Below are 17,984 nucleotides of genomic sequence, written 5' to 3'. Positions count from 1 at the left end.
AAAGGGCAAAGTCCTGAGTGAGTGACAGATCATCGTACAGGCCAAATCGTTTAAGCTACAAATTTGAAATTTGGACAGTTTATAGGCTTTGTGACGTAGGATACCACTAAGGAAGGACTTTGGGAAATTCGACGAGGAAGGGGGAAAATGGGGTGGAAAATATTGATGATTCTTGATGTTAGATACTTCAAATTTGGTATTTGGGTTTCTCATTGAAAATAATTTGATACTTGTTTAAGTGTTTTTTGATATTTAAATTAAAAGGGGCAGAGAAGATGTAGAAAGTAAAAGAAGGGGTGGTAATTGCAATTATTGCAATTAGTATAATAATATGCCTATATCTCGGAAACTTAAAGGTTTAGAAACATGGAATTTGATATTTGGACTTTTCACTTAAAATAAATAGATACGTATTTCAACGTTTTTTTAAAATATTTTTTTTATATGTGCTCCAGGAGGGAAGAAAAAGGGCGAGAAGAAAATTAAGTGGGGATTACAATTATTTTATTAATATGTTCAATCCTTTGAGGTTAGAGACTAGAAATTTGGTATTTATATTTCTCATTGGAAATAATTTGACATGTGTTTCAGTGTTTTTTGACGTTATAGTAAAAAGGAAAAGAAAAGAGATGGAAAAGAAAGAGGGTGGGGATTGTAATTATTATAATAACATGTCGATATCTGGGAACCTCTGAAGGTTAGGAGCATAGAATTTGGTATTTGGACTTTTCATTTGAAATAACTAGGTATGTACTTCAGCGTTTTTTTTTTTTTTTTTTATGTATGTCTTAGAAGGGAAGAAAATTGACGGGGAGAAAAGACTTTTATATCTCGGAATCCTGGAATGTTAGAGAAATGAAACTTGTTATTTGAACAGAAATTCGTTATGAAATGAAATCCTTGAGTTTTAAGTCCCACGCTTATCCCGGTTAGGCTAAAGGAGACGGTGATTATAAGAAATAAATGAAATGGTGGAATGAAGAAAGTGGGAGGAAACGGGAAAACCCCGAAAAAAACCACGAGCACGGTGTTTGTCCAAAACAAAGTCCACACGGCGCGAGCTGGGATCGAACCAGGGACCCCAAGCACCGGAGGTGAACGCTCTACCACTGAGCCACCACGCCCCCTTAAAAATTCGTTATGTTTGCAGGCATATGATGTGCGAGGCCGTAGACCGAGCAAATGTGTGGGCTGGGGGGAAAGCCCCCATGTACTCGCACTGAAATTCGGTATATCTCGGGATACCGGATATTACATACAACTTGATATTTGAACTGAGATTCGGTATGGTTGTAGGTTTACGAGATTTGAGGTCATAGGCCGATCAAATGAGATATCAGAGGGTCTAAGGGCAAATCCCCAGACATTTCTTTTTAAATTGATTATGATTAGAGGCTTTTGTGGTGCGAGGCCCTAGTAACGGGGGTCTAGTGGCGAAGCCCCCAACTAGCCGAGGTCTATTAAGTATATAAATGTATTTGCGTAATGACTGGAAATTGCATGTATGCCTGTGGACAAAATTGCATAAGTAGCCACGAGAAATGGCAATCCTTTAACCCTGCTACTACCGGAATTTTTTCATTACACTGAATACCGTTGGGGTCTCTGGTGACCCCATTTCATTTATTGAAGAAACACAGCCTTCTTTATTTATAAAAACCTTTAATGGTGCCCAGTTTTACATTCTATCGTGTTTATTTATACATTGTTATTAACTTAGCTTTTCTGGCCACGTAATATGCTTAATGTGTTGATAAATTGATAACATAGTGCAATTATATAAATTAAGTACAGTTATGCACATAGGGAAACTTAATAATTTGGATGATGATTAGTAGTATAGCTGAATTTTCCAGTCTAATTGCCTATTTTAGACATACAATTCAATTCTAAAACAATTCTCTAAATTTTTGTTTTCCTGCGAAGTAAAGTTTTTTTTTTTTTTTTTTGGTTCAGGAAATTTTGATCTCCAAGAAACAAACTGCTCACAAAAGAACTTGTACAAAATTACACTGTCGTTTTGGTCGTTGTCACATATTACACAAAGAATTCCTGAGTGTTGCTTATACACGTATGTTTCGCATCTTCGCATATGTCTTGCATAACATACCGCTCATAGAAATGACAACGACCACGTTTTCGATATTTATTGGCTTCCGAAGATATACACGGGAACTCTGAACGCTGAAGTCGGTTTTGTGTAGTTAGAGACTTAGCTAGTTCAAGAATAAATATTCTCCATCTGTAATTACTTCTGCTGTTCCATTCAGGATTGAGTGAAAACCAAATGATGAGAACGTTGAGAGCACTGAAGCTAATGACGGAGAGGTCAGCGTCCTCAAAATGACACTAATTGTTCATCAATAGTAATGTTACCCGCTATATATGCGTCTTGTAACGTACTTCCACATGCATCAAAAGCGTCTCTAATTGGAAATAATTTGTAGCAACTATGATTTTTGCCTCGATGTTGAGTGTCATTGAACCGGAAACATCGAAATTCTGTGTAAATCTATTTCTCCACATTGATTTGTTGGAAATAGGCCTGTCATCTTCTTTACTCCACAAATATATAATACATTCATTGTGTGCTTTTTATACTTCCTCCAGTATAAGAAGCAATATGAAATACTGAAGTTCACCCTTATCAACATACGCTCATTTATATCCATATGTAATAGAGCATTTCTTGTTTGTCCATTTCAAAATAGTTTCAAGAATATTGGGTCTCATAAAGTGCTCGAAAGGAGATTGAACTATATCCACATTCCTGATACTATGACGTGTAAGCCCTGTTTCCAGTCTTGATAATATTGCGAAACGGAGTCTTAGAGACGGAAACCGAGTCCTGACAAGTCCTTAGTGGATTACTACTGTAGATTTATTGTCCATTCTCCGACTTGAAAAGAAAATGCGGATTCATATGATAAAAGAAAGCGAAAATCAACATTGCAATAACATAAAATGAGTAACAGAAATCAGGATCAAATTCAGAACAAGAATAGAAATATGTTTATCATCGTGTAGTTGATCGTGCTCATTAGGAACAATTTTAGTGGATTATTCAGAAACATAATATTGAATAATATGCCGCGGTGGCTCATTGGTAGCACCTTCATCTCTAGTGTCTGAGATTCCTGGTTCAATCCCAGCTCGCGCCAAGTGTTTTTGTGGTGAATAAACACATTGTGCATGGGTTTTCTTGGGGTTCACCCGTTTTCTCCCACTTTCGTCTATCAGCAATTTCATTTATTCTCATTATCGTCGTCACCTTTAGCCTAGGTGGAATAACCGTGGACTCTTTTCCAATTGTTTTTTCTACAATATTGAATAAGGATGATAAAAAGGAAATAACGAAAAAGGGAATCTTGTTATCAAATGACAGAACAATGCTGAAATGTGTCTTTCATGAAAGTTCAGAAAACTAATAGATCAGGAAAAGAAATACAGCAGATATTGCAAGGCTACGATTTCAACTAGGAGCTATTTCTTATTATTTTCGGGACCACGCTGGATCGAGAGGCTAGGACACTTACCTTCGACCCAGGGCTGGGTTCTATTCCCGGTAGGAGTACAGTTGAAGGAGGAATATGGTTCGGATTCCCTACACTCAGTACGCCTACGTCACCTTTAGTCTACACAGCATAATCGAGTGACGTCAAACTCAAAACAAAGCAAATCATTATTTTAGATTTTTATACTACATGAAGGTATATCGCACTGTATTTTACCACTGTAAAATAATAAAAGCAATTGACAAAAATGATTGACAAAAATACAAATGCAACAAAAGTAGAAGTCCATTAGAATATACCTACTTGTAAGTGCAAATCTTGAGGTATCATTTTTGCTTCTTTCAAGCATACAGTCATCTTCAGAATCTAGAAATGAATCTGAATCATATTCATCTATATCATTATAGTCCAAAATTTCATCTATTTCACAATCGCTACTAGATGAAATATATCACTTACAGATCTTCTGGCGAAAAGTCAGAATCAGTGATTTCTTCATGCAAATTTTTTTTTCTATGTCTTCACAAGATAGATTTTTTAATGCCATGGTGTTTCTCATACATTCGAGAAAACAATTGAAGAGTGATTTGTGTCAAATTTCACTCCGAATAATCAGTGACATGCATCGAAAAATACAAAAGTTATTAATAATTGCTGGGGTCCTATATGACCCCAATGGACCTCGGTGCAGGAATTAGAGAAACTTGAACTCACATACACACAAAAATTATCACGATGTAACAAAGTGAAGTTCCAAAGCAGACATGAAAATCCAATGTTTTTCATTTTTCAATGTAATTTATTACGCGAGTTACACACTGTTGAACTTAGCTTGGGGTCATATAGGACCCCACGGTAGTAGGAAGGTTAAAATGAAAATTTTAAAAAAGCCACCAAAATGTACTCTTGAATGAGTTGTATATTATGTTTACGCAGGGGCGAATCCAGAACGGACTCTTGGAGGGGCCGGATAGATTCTTAGGGGGCGGTTGGGGATGCTAGTAGTGAAAAATTACTTAGATGATCTGAAATTGCCATAAATTACTACTAAAGTACACTGTTAATGGTGGCGCTGGGTAGGGGTGAACGACTTTTCGCCCTCCCCCTGGATCCGCCTATGTGTTTACATGCATGATATAGCTCCTTATACAACCTATGCAGAGTTAATAGTAGTGGATTACTAATTACAAAGATACGTGTTACTGCTCGAGGCTCCATATGGTATTTTGTATACATTAATACATTGATTTTGATACCTTAATTGCCATTTAGAACTTAATTTCTACTATAATTCTTAATTCTATCTGGAGTGGTACGGTCACAGAGAAACGTATTTTTAAAGAAAGAAAAAAAGTTTATCAAGAGCAAGAAAAAGAAGTTGCTCCTTAATTTGATTTGATCTATATTTTATGGGTTGTTCTATTAGCAATGGCCTAGCCCATCACGACTAGGAAATGGCCTCATTCAGTGACCACAATAACTCAGAAAGAATTAGGAAACTAAGCAGCCTGAGCCTAATGAAGAAGCTTGTGCTTGAGACTGTTTCATCCCAGTATTTGACTAGTGTTACAGAAAACAAAGGACAAATTTTTCCACTACAATCGAATCTGACAATGAAATTGCTCTCACCAAAGTTTTACTCAATCAAATTTGGAGTAATTGTGACATATTAAGGCACGAAAACCAAATATCAACAGAATGAAGAGAACTCAAGGCTGTCACACGATAACATACCAAAAGTGTCTTAAAATCTTATTTTAGGCATAGGAATGAAAATCACTTTGTCAATAATTTCGAAAATTTTGCTTATTCGGAACACCCTAATTTTCTGACACAGAGTTTCGGATCCGGATCCGGATCCAAGATCCGGTTTTTCGGGTCCGGATCCAAGATCCGAAATTTGAGATCCGGATCCAAGATCCGAAATTTGGGATCCAGATCCAAGATTTGTTTTTTTTCGGATCCGGATCCAAGATCCGAAATTTGAGATCCGGATCCAAGATCCGAAATCTCGGATCCGGATCCAGTGTCCGGATATCCGGATACCGGATATCCGGACCCAAGTTGATCCGGATATCCGGATCCAAAAATATCCGGATCTGGCCATCCCTAATTAGCACTTATCCGTTAGTTCAAGTAAATTCTTTCAGTCCCGTTTCTGCTATGCTTATTTCACCCACGGGAACTAACAGTGTTCGATGACGATTCAAGTTTTCTATACAATGAGAAAGAAAGGACAGGTTTGTTGAAATGAATGGTAACTTGAGTTGTACAGAGGGATCTTTTAACAGTTCTTGCAAAATCTCTATAAACGATGCTTTGTCTTTGTCGAGATCATTTACAGCAGATAGCTACGAATTGCTCGAAGTTCTTAGCATAATATTCAACGGCATCCAGCCAAGTTGCACACCGCATATCTACAGGGGCAGATGGAAGAGGAATCCCAGGTGGATTTTTTGATGAAAAATGTCTATTCTTTTAGGTGACTTAATGAAAACTTTCTTTCCATTTGAAACTAGTTTATCGATCTTGGGATATAGAACTCTTATCTTTTCAAATATTCTATGCAATGCATGAGCCACACAGGGCATCATTTTGGGGTTGCTAACGGCAAAGGCTACTGCAACTTTTTCCATGGAAGCTGCACCATCTGTAACAAGAAGATGAACGTTGTCAAATTCTGGCCACAATAGCTGCATTGCTTCGTTGAAAAGCCTTGCTATCGTTACATGTGTAGCAGCAGATAGCTCTTTACACACTACAAAATATTTTTTCGTCAACACAGTTTCATCATCATTACTTCGCACTCCTATAATCACGTTTCCCACTTTTCTACCACTGGAGTATTTATGTAGTTTCGTTCACATCACAGCCGTAGCTAGAGATTTCGGCGCCCGGGGCGAAGTAGAATTCAGCGCTCTCCTACACTCGCCTTACCAAGCTTCTCTCTCTCTCTCTCTCTCTCTCTCTCTCTCTCTCTATTTCTTTCTTTCTTTTTTCTTTTCTTTTTTTGACATTTAAGAGAAGCAGATTTTGTTGCCATGCTACGCTGAATTTCTATCAAGCTTAGAAATATCATTGCAACAACCAAAAGTGATCATTAGGTATTATTCTACAAACGAGAGCAGCGTTCAGGAGGGTTAATTTAACTTTTTGTTAAACTTGACAAAACTACCTTTGGTTGCATACAAATCCACTTCGAGAACAGTTATAGACATTTCCAACTATTTACAACGTTTCATACTATCGATAAGAAATGAAATTTCAACACATTAGAAACTGTGCTTTTAAAATGTTACAAATGGGTTACAGCATTAATTTCCAGTAATAATTGTAAACTCTTATAGTTTTATTTTCTATGTGACCATACAAATAACATTTTAATTTTGATTATTTTACGGTAAAAAAAAATAATAATAATTTAAAAAAAAATATATCAGAAATTCAGAAGAAGCCTTCTTTACGATTTTCTCAATATTGATTGATGGAGTTGAAGAATATGTTATAATATTTGTATATAAAATCCAAAATATAGTTTGGATATGTTTGAAATTATAACTAACTTACTAATTAACTAACTCTATGGCCTATGGAACTTGGAGGTTCAATGCCGCGTTTACAAAAGCTCTCCACTGACTTCTATCCTTAGCTAACTGCATCCAGTTTCTACTTTGTATTCCAATCTCTGCGAGATCCATCTTAATATTGTCCTCCCATCTGCGCCTAGGTCTTCCTAATGGTCGTTTTCCGATTGGCCTTTCAGTCAACACTTTGAAAGCGTTTCTACTTTCTTCCATTCTAGCTACATGACCCGGCCACCTAAGCCTCCTAGACTTGACGACCCTAACAATGTTGGGTAAACCGTATAAATTATGTAGTTCCTCGTTATGAAGTTTCCGCCATTCCTTATTCCCGTTCCTCTTGGGTCCGAATATTCGTCTCAGGATCTTGTTTTCAAATACTTTGAGTCTATGTTCTTCCCTCAGAGTAAGTGACCATGTTTCGCAGCCATACAAAACAATAGGCATGATTATCGTTTTGCATATTTTAAGCTTCAAATTCCTCGACAGAATTCGCGACGACAAGAGATTTTGAACCGAATAGTAACACGAATTCCCTGCTTTTAGTCGACATTTAATTTCTTCGTGAATATGATTTTCCTCTGTTAATATTGATCCTAGATATTTGAAACTATCCACTTTATCAAAAGTATTATTTAATATTTTAACATATCTATAATTTGCTGTATTCCGGTCCCGACGCACTTCCATGTATTTAGTTTTTTTCTGCATTTACTTTTAAACCCATGTCCCTGCAAGCGTTTAATAAGATCTCTGCATTTCTTTCTATTGTTCTCCTATCATCACCTATTAAATTTACATCATCATCATATGCCATAACCTACTGAATACCGTTCAACTGTAGGCCCTGGTCGTTATCTTTGATTTTCCTTATAGCGTATTCCAGGACGAAGTTAAATAATAATGGCGACAACGCATTATTTGAAATTATAATAATTACTTAATTTCTTAATAAATGAAAGTTCTGAATTTAAGTTAGTTATTATTAATTAACATATTAAAATACACACACACACACACACACACACACACACACACACACATATATATATATATATATACCGTATATATTATCAACATCATAGATATTCTTCCTTATTGGCAGATCACTTGCCGCAGCTGAGCAGCTTCCATGTTCCACGGTCCTCCGCTAACCTCGTTGTCTTCACGTATGATCTTTCTGTTTTTATATCATTAGTATTATTGAATATATCATGTTATGTTGTTATTTGTATCTTGTATCTTATTTGTGTCTTTATTTTTTTTCTTTCTTTTCTTTGTAATGATGACAAGGGTTAGGTGGCAGAGCAGCCTCCGGCTGAACCTCGCCCGCTGAAATAAAGAGAAATTCAATTCAATTCAATTCAATATCATCCATTAATTGTAGTTTCCTTCGGTCCCTCCCTCTTCTTCCCGTCACCATACCCTCTAGGACGTCCCTCATGATACAATTTCTTCTTAACTAATCTCCCACCCAGTTTCTCTTCCTCTTCCTAATAATATCTAAAAGTGTTCTTTTCTCTCCCGCAATTTCTAACGCCCTTTCATTCGTTCACGCTCAATCCAATTAATTGTCTCCATTCTTCTCTAAACCCACATTTCAAAGGCTTCCAGTCTTCTTTAATCACTTTTACGCAATGTCCATGTTTCCGCCCCATATAGTACAACACTCCACACGAAGCATTTTATGTGTATTTTTCTCAACTTTTTATTCAAGGTTCCGCAAAACAGAATTTTCTTATTCCTAAATCCTTCTTTCTCCATACATATTCTTGATTTTGTTTCATGTTTGCACTTCATACCATTACTAAGAATACTACCCAGATATGGAAAACTATTCACTTGCTCTGTTTTCTCCCCTACCACTTTTATATTTTAAACAGACCGATTCGTTCCAATCACCATGGCTTTTGTCTTTCTAACATTTATTTCATCCCATATTCTCCAAATCCCATCCTCAGGTTTTCTAACATTTTATTGATTTCCTTTTCAGATTCTACAACAAGCGCCACATCGTCTGCAAATTTTATCCATCTAATCATTTTGCCTCCTACCGAAATGCCGTCACCATCATGTAAACTCTTTTTCACTATATCTTCTAGATATATATTAAATAGTGTTGGCGAGAGGCAGCATCCTTGTTGAATTCCGCTTCCAATTGTACTCTCTTCCGTCAGTTCTTCCCGTATCCTAACACTTACTTGCTGGTTCATGTATAAGAGTCTTCTATCTTTCCATTCCAATCGTATCTACCTTAGAATTCCCAACAACAATTCCCAATTCAAAAGCGGTCAAAACCTTTTCTAGATAATTAAATACAACATACACCTCTTTCCCTTTTTCTATAAATCTTTCACCTATCGCCCTTAATAATCCAATAGCATCACTTGTGGTTTTACCTCTTCTGAACACGAATTGCTCCTCCTCAACTTCTTCATTTGTTCTTCCATATAACCTTCTATTCAGTATTTGGAGCAAAATTTTAGCTGCATGAGATATGAGACTAATAGTTCTATAATCCTCACATATCTTTGGGTTAGATTTCTTAGCCATTGGTATCATGATCGTCTTCTGGAAGTCCTTTGGCCACTCTCCTGTTTCATGTATGTCATTGCATAGTCGGAACAATTCTTTCTTTCCCTTGTCTCCTATATTTTAAATGAATTCGACTGGTATATTATGTATCCCGGTTACCTTTCCGTTCTTAATCTCAGATATAGCATTTTCCAAATCATTAAGAAGAATACTAAATCCTTTATCATCATCGCCGACTTCATTTTCAATTTCAACATTTAGGCTACACAGTCTATCCCTAGTCTCATATAAGTATTCAACATATCCTGGCAATACAAGTAGTTGATGAAGAAATAATCCGAATAAATTCCTTCAAAGTAGAAGCATTTCATATGTGAAAGTAGTGAAAGTAGTATATATATATATATATATATATATATATATATATATATATATATATATATATATATATATATATATACATGGGTGATTCTCCTGGAAAGTGTTCTCTTAAGGTTGATTTTTATTTTTTTGTAAAAGTCGAGATTATTGCTAATTCTTCAGATATAACCAATGTTATAATACACTGTCCAAAAATCAGTTACTGGGCATGATTAATCTTTATCAATTTTCGAGTTTTGAAAACTTGTTTTTCTATTACCGTTCCATGGAGTTGATTCAACAGCCATGGAGCTTACATGCTTCACCATGATCCTGACCACTTCCAGCACAGAGCTGAATGATTTCAAGTATGTCTATGTTCTAAATATCATAAAAGCGTGTTTGATAATTAATAAATAATATACATAAAAGCAAGTATAATCTTCAAGCATGCGTTTGAAGATTCTGATGCATCTGTACTTCCATATTATTTTAGCAAACGTGGACTAAATAAAAAGCTTTTCCGTAAATGTTTCTTCAACTGACATTTTTGAAAGTTTGAACAACGTTGTGCTTTCAATACTTCACCAGTAAATAAGTGTTTCCGAACTACATGGCCAACATTAGTGCCGTGCAACATGTTCGTAACAATTGTACGAGGTGTGTCGCTGACTTGATTTCTCTTCTTCATCTCTCGAAAATATTGTGTTTTCCATTTCATATACTTCTTTTGGTAAGTATCTCTCTCTTTTGCCAAAACATCATTTTCTCTATAAACCATCTTCTCCATTTTCTTTCTTCTTTCAGCTGCTTCCCTGGAATTTTGAGATTTTGCTTCAGAGAAACTCTCCCAAACTTTCTCAGAGATTTCGGATGTATTACGTTCGGAAGGATAAAATAAATCGACAATGTTACGTGAAGTCTTGTCGGCTGGTCAACCGTTTGCTTCTGTACTGAAACTTGTTCCAAGTCTACATTAAAAGGAACCTCATGTCCCATTCGATCCACTTCATTATTCGAGATAGACAATGGACTATCAGTACGAAACTTGGATGTGACTTTAGTCTGATCACTGTATTTTCGACTGTACTTCGTCCATTTCTTTCTTCGAGACCTTTTTTCTATTTGTAACTTTAAATCAGTTGTGACTTTTAATTTCAGCTGATTGCCGACGACGAGGATACCTCTCTCTTTTCTTCATCTCACTTCTTCATATAGCATAGAATCATTCTTGATAAGTCCCTTCTTACTTGTTCTGCCTCCCTTTCCTTCCTCCTCCTCTCTTGAAGGGCCTTGTCAACTTTCCCCTTTCTACAAAGAAAGAAGATATATAACTTCGTTAAGTATCAGTTTGTTCCTTTACGATAGTAAAACAATTTGCAATCTTTCTAAGTAAACTTTGTATTAAATTTCTACAAATAATTATTATCAGAGGCTCAACAGACTCCCGTCTCTCGCACATCAATCATATCTATCACATGAAGACTATAACACTATTAATGTTGAATATACGAGAATGCAAGAAAAGTGCGTCCGATAGAAATTTATAGACAAATCACTGAGGTGTATGGAAATGTAATGAATGAAGCATCAGTTCGTAAGTGGTGCATTATGTTTAATGACGGACGGACGAATGTGCACGATGAGGAACGCTAGGGCCGGCCTTCTGTTGTGACTGACGAACTCAAAGGAAGAATTGAGCGGAAAATTCAAGAGGATAGGCGATTCACTATTGATGGGCTGCACGAATTCTTTCCTGAAATTTCACGAACTTAAGGAAGCTGTTAGTGATTGGTTCAACAGTTTGGCGGCAACTGTGTATGCCGAAGGCATAGAAAAACTTGTACCACGGTATGACAAGTGTTTAAATTTACACGGCGACTATGTCGAAAAGTAACTTAAGTATCACATAGTATGTAACACAAATTTCTCCTTTTTATATCAGTTATTAAAGTGTTTATACTAAAACGTTCTTTACTTTCCGAATGACCCTCGTACTATACAACATATACTTAATTGTTTGTAATTGAACCCAGGTCTAAGTTTATTCAAATGATCGTAAGACTTTGGAGCTTCTCCACTTAACGGTTACGTGGGAGGGTGTTACATCACTGTCTTACACTCATTGATCATGTTAAATTCTTTTTATTCATAGTATCTTTATACACACTTTTGCAGAAAATGATTGGATGTACCTAAACTATTTATGCCTTCATCAGAACTTTGTTAAGTTCAGTACTTATGATATACAATTTAAGCGTTCCCCTTTGACAAAATACGAGATGGCCATTCCTGTGAAAACTTTAAGAGACGATACTCTAATGTTCCCTCCAAACTACATCCCTATATCTGTTTATAAATATAGAGAAATATATTATTGATAACTTCCATTTCAGAAGTAAAAAAGTGTCAACCCCATGGTATAGTGTCAACTCCATGCAAAACTACTGCCCATGGAGTGCCATGGAGCTGACAAAAGTATATTCAGATTTTTTTTTTTTTAAAAATTAGGTTTTCGATTACGAACATTATTAATCCATATTTTTTTAAAAAGTTTCTTTCAATTATAATAGAAAACAACGCAATATATATTGTTACTATCAAACATTACATTCTTCTAAATACCATGGAGTTGACGGACTCTAAATGAGACATACCTGAAATCAGCACAAACGTGCAGAAAACGCAGGAACCAGCAGCATAAACCATGCACTTCTAAGCTACACTGAAAACAAAATGGCTGCTTCTTCTCAAGCAGGTATCACGTGTCACGTGAATGTAGGCAGAGTATTAATACAGAAAAAGATCTATTTTGTCATGGAGCTGACACACATAACTCAGTTACAGATATTCAACATTAAATACCTGAAAAACTACACCAGATACATATATCATACCAATGGACATTTTCTTTCTCCTTATATCAGCCATCACAGCAAAACAAGAAATGAACGTTTCTTTGGTTCTGGATGCAAATATATACAAAATCATAGTTGAAAATGTGTTCGGTTACAAGCCATGGAGCTGACATTTTTGATTTCAGGAAAAAAAAAAAAAACACTAAAATACGAGATAAAAATTCCCAAATGTATATATTGCCGTAGGAAGCAAAGGTTGCCAAAAATTATTTCAGGGTGAAAAGGAATGCTACAATATCCTAATTAACCAAAGAAGCTTGAGTTACATCAAAGGTACACTTTTCTGGAGAATCACCTATATATATATATATATATATATATATATATATATATATATATATATATATATATATATATATATATATATAAAGATAGATAGATAGATAAATCACTGGTAGTGATCAATCTTCGAAAAAAAGACGAAGTTCGTTGGGTTCAGTTCTGACTCCTTAAGCTCCTATTCTACAACAGCTTCAAGTTTGACAATGCTATTATTCCCATTCTTTACCTTCATTTTTAGTATTCCGAATCAAACAGCAGATTGCGTGTGTCTCTTCGCTCCGTTCATTTTCATACCTTCCTTCTCACCGTCGTGATTAATCCGATTGGGTAGAAAAGCATGAGCATCAATAAGCAAACTGATCACCGTCAAAATATCAAACACATATTTCAGAATTGACCGTTTCTGATTTTGAAAGCGCTGGTATGTACACTATACGTCATTACTCCGCACCTTGTCATTAACAAATATATTTAAGTCATAAGTAAAATCTTGTTGTGACTAATGAAACGTTTGGATTACGAGCGGAGCAAGCAAGAACATTTTTAACAAATCCATTTATTTGCAAACCGACAACAATATTGATTTAGTAGGGCACCAATTATTTTAGTAGGGACGCGTTGTTTACTCATTTCCAACACTTTTTCTTTCTTCTTGCTCGTTCAGTACCCTCTTGCTATTACTCTGTGCACAAAAGTAAAGAACCTCTAACCTAGTAGGCATTTTCGAGGAATAGTTGGCATACAAAATTTTCGCAGAGTTCAGTGTCCACATTATACAAATCCACCGTATGCCACCGAGTTTAGCTTCCCGCTATTTTGTCAAATTCACCGGAAAAATGTAAGCACTACGCATTTTTTGTGTATCGAGATTGCAGGTATATTGTAGAGTTATATGAAAGTTGCTAGGTAGTAGGGGACTTAGAACTTACGTTCACTGCAACTAAGAATACTCATAAAAGCTTTTAATTAACAATAAGATGGAAATATGATATAAAGTTATAAATTTTAATAAAATAAACTTTATAATCTGCACTTTGTTAAAGTGTTTGTATCTAGTTAAGGTAAATATCAAGTTTTGCAGTGTAGTTAGTTTAACTTACGTGTTTATAATCTTCGTTTACATTTCGTCATTACAAGGCATATGCTGATAACAACAATATATATTCTGGTGTTTATAATTAATAAGCGTTCTGCTTTTCATTGTTATTTAAACATTATATTTATGCTACTCAAATATTTATTTTACTAACAGGACTCCAAGTGTTTAAATCCGCTCTTCCCCAGAGTAGAAGATTAACACCTTCCTCGTAACTAACATAATATAAATTACATATCATGCGTAGATCTTCTTCTTCTATATGCTTAACCAGTTAAATATACCAATAAATAAATTAATTCTGATACCTATATCCCAAAGAAACTACCAATGCTCATGACTCCAGAGACCGCGTTACCTTCTACGGCCTGCCCATCTCCATGGGAATGAAATTGCGTATTTAAAAAATCGTAATTACAATATATTTTTGAGATGATATACTTCATGGAAGACAAAGTCAACGCTATCATTAGTCTCCAGTTCTTTAATTCATTAGTAATGTTTTCATTACGGTAGTTCCGGATTTTTTTGTATTTCTGAATTGATGACATTATTCAGATTCCAACCTAGAAGCTGTTAGCACATTGAAAAGTAATAACCCCGATCTTGAAGAGTGACTTATCAGTCAAGATAGAAGTGAGAGATAAATATGTGACACCGAACGAGGTTTAAGGACGTTAAATCAAGCTTCCTGACAAGAAATAAACTGCTTGACACGGGCAACAGATCTGCAATCAATCGGAATCAAGCAGTGGTATCATATGGATTCGACGTACTGTGGTGGCATGGTCTTCATCCTTCACAAGCAAGACTAAGATTCAGCGACTACAAAAGAAAGCTAACAGCTTAGGATCCGAAAATTACATACCACCCAAAAAGCTGGGAAGCTCAACACCATCAATCAATTTGGATATTTTGGTCTTCTAGTCAACGAAAAAACTATGTTCACAATTAGACAATGAAAGACAGAATCAAGTTGGGTTCGAGATATGAAGATACGTTGGTTTTAGTTTTGCATGGATTTGGCCTTTTCTCAAGTAACATGCCTTAGACATTGCAAACAATTGCTAGCATGGACTTGGCTACTCAAGGCATTCAGGATGATCTATTGGAGGCTGAACAGAAAGGACAAGATCGGTTTGATTCATTTTTGAAGAACAGGTTTCTACCAACCGAAGAAAGAACGATAAATTTTAAGGACAAGCTGCCTCAAAACAAGTATCTGATCTTGGCATTTCGGTATGAAGTGAAACAATTAGATGCAAAAAACTGGGAATCTGAAAACAGTCAAAGCTGAGAGGAACATTCTGCCGTGACCCATTGCTTCACTTGAAGCAGGACATCCAGTCAACCTTAACAACATTATGACGCATGAACTGTTTACTGTTCCTGTATCTCTGGCAGAAGCAAATGGGCAGCTTCCCTCAGGCTAAAAAAACGATTCTTGCTGAAATATTGACTGATGGTATTCCTTATCCCAACAAATTTGATACCAAAAATTTTGAGGGCGAATCACAGCTAATCATTGATTGACAGACCCTGGCAATAGAAATTGGAAAGGTACAGGCAACACACACTTTCGGAGACCTTGCAGATGTTTTTGTTCAAAATGTTTTCCAAAATGGGAACACTTCCAGTGCATTGATACCATATTTGATCTTTACTATCATCAACTCAATCAAGGGTAGTACACGTAAACTGCGTGGAAAAGGCTCTGTGGGAATCAGGAGACCAATAGATAGCAGGGATGTGTCTCTTCCTGCAAAGTGGGATGACTTTATTATTGATTTTAACAACAAAGCAGATTTTGTGAAACTTCTCTCAAAGCAGCTGATTCTGCAAGCACCATCCAACAGGATCACAGTTCCTGCAGGTGACTTCAGTGATGAGGAAAAGGTCGAAGCTTCTGATGTAACCCTTGAAACTAATGATTTGAAGGCTAAAAGTGAAGAAGCTGAAACCAGGATTATTGCATATTGCGTTGAAAGCAGGACTAGAAACATTGTTTCCTCGACAAGAAACACTGTCTCCTTAGTGCTTCTGGTTAGTGACTTCAACATAATGTCATGCCAGAAACTGTGGATGAAAGCAGGGACAGCAAGGATCAGAAAGTATGTACATTGCAATTCACACCATCGTTGAAAAGCTGCAGATTTATCCGCAAGTTCTCCAGCTTCTTCCAGCTTCCTATGCTATCACTGCATGTGACTCAAATTTGTACATTGCTGGACATACGAAGATAACGTGCTGAGATGTGTTTGTACAGCATAACCATCTGCTGAGGGGATTAGGTGCTGATACAGTTCTTAGCGACCACTCCATTAGGCATGCTGAAATCTTGTGCAAAGTGTATGGCACGTTGAATTCTGATAGCATCAATGAAGTTCGGTCTAGAACGTTCGTCAAGGGCATTACAACAGAAAAACTTCTACTAATCAGATATTCTCTTTATTTTCACATACAGTGTTCTCACTACCAGGGATTAATGTGGAGACAAACCTATTTGCAGCACCCAATTCTGCCTTACCCGTTAACAATGGGATGAAAAATGGAGAATAATTCACTTGTCTCTCATTTATTAACATTGCCGTCAATTCCAGACTCTTATGAGGAATTGATTATTTATACCTGTACCACTGGATGCAAGACAGTACGTTGTAAGTATAAACCAAAACAATGCACAACGTCTTGCAAATGTAGGAAGTTGAGTGACACTTGCATGAATCAGAAATTTGATCGGAATTTTAACGTTCGAGCTGATATAAAACAACAGTTTGGTACAATGCATCATTTGCTTGACATATGTGTATTATCATTAGTAAATACCAAATACTCTACAAACCGATGCAGTGTCATTTTAAGAAAATAATGTTCCTAGGGTATCGAATAGCTAAGGTTCAGGTTCACACATACCCAAATATTTTGATGCGCACGTTCCGAGCGAATATGTTGTAAAGTATGCTCGTAACACATGTGCAGATAAGTTGTTCGCAATGTTGATTTCAGTGGCGTCATTTAGGGGGGGGGGGCAGGGAGGGGCATTTGCCCTCCCCTGAGTTTGAGATTTATATAGATTTATCAATAGAGTAGTAGTAAATGAGTAAAAAACGCGAAATTCTACTTATATCAAGGGGTTTCCCCTCCTCCCAAGCAAAATCTGAAATGACGCTCCTGGTTGATTTTTCAGACAGGTAAGGTTCGTATATTTCACGAGAAACTTTCGTAATTCAGAGTTATTTAATTTGAACAGTGAAATATCTGCGGATACAAAGAACTCTGCACAAGTCCATTGAAACAGTAGACAATTTTGATGGTTTACCAGAGCTAGATGCGATTGGTTGACTTACAAATGCCTGAATCTTGTTCAAACGTTAAGCAGCAGCAATATGCTTCTTGATTCACAGATGCTGCGTAATTTCTGAAAATTGGCCAACAGGGACAAATGTACCACACGTTTGGCAAAATAGCACTCTGCCAGTAGTGAGCTGTATAAAACACATTCTGACAGTGGCGGCTAATGTAAGTGTTGCAGCGTTGCGCAACGACCAAAGTATTTCAAGAAAAAAATATTATTATCAATAGTAGTAAAGAACAGAAAAAAAAATACTTTTTAATACTTGCATATATACACTTTAAATAACATATTTTTTACTTCTGTAACTCTCCGTTCCGTTAATCCATTTTAAAAAGCGAAAAG

Source organism: Thermobia domestica, chromosome 6, assembly GCF_964235325.1.
Source record: "Thermobia domestica chromosome 6, izTheDome1.hap1.1, whole genome shotgun sequence".
NCBI lineage: Eukaryota > Metazoa > Arthropoda > Insecta > Zygentoma > Lepismatidae > Thermobia > Thermobia domestica.
This window is presented reverse-complemented; position numbering follows the sequence as displayed.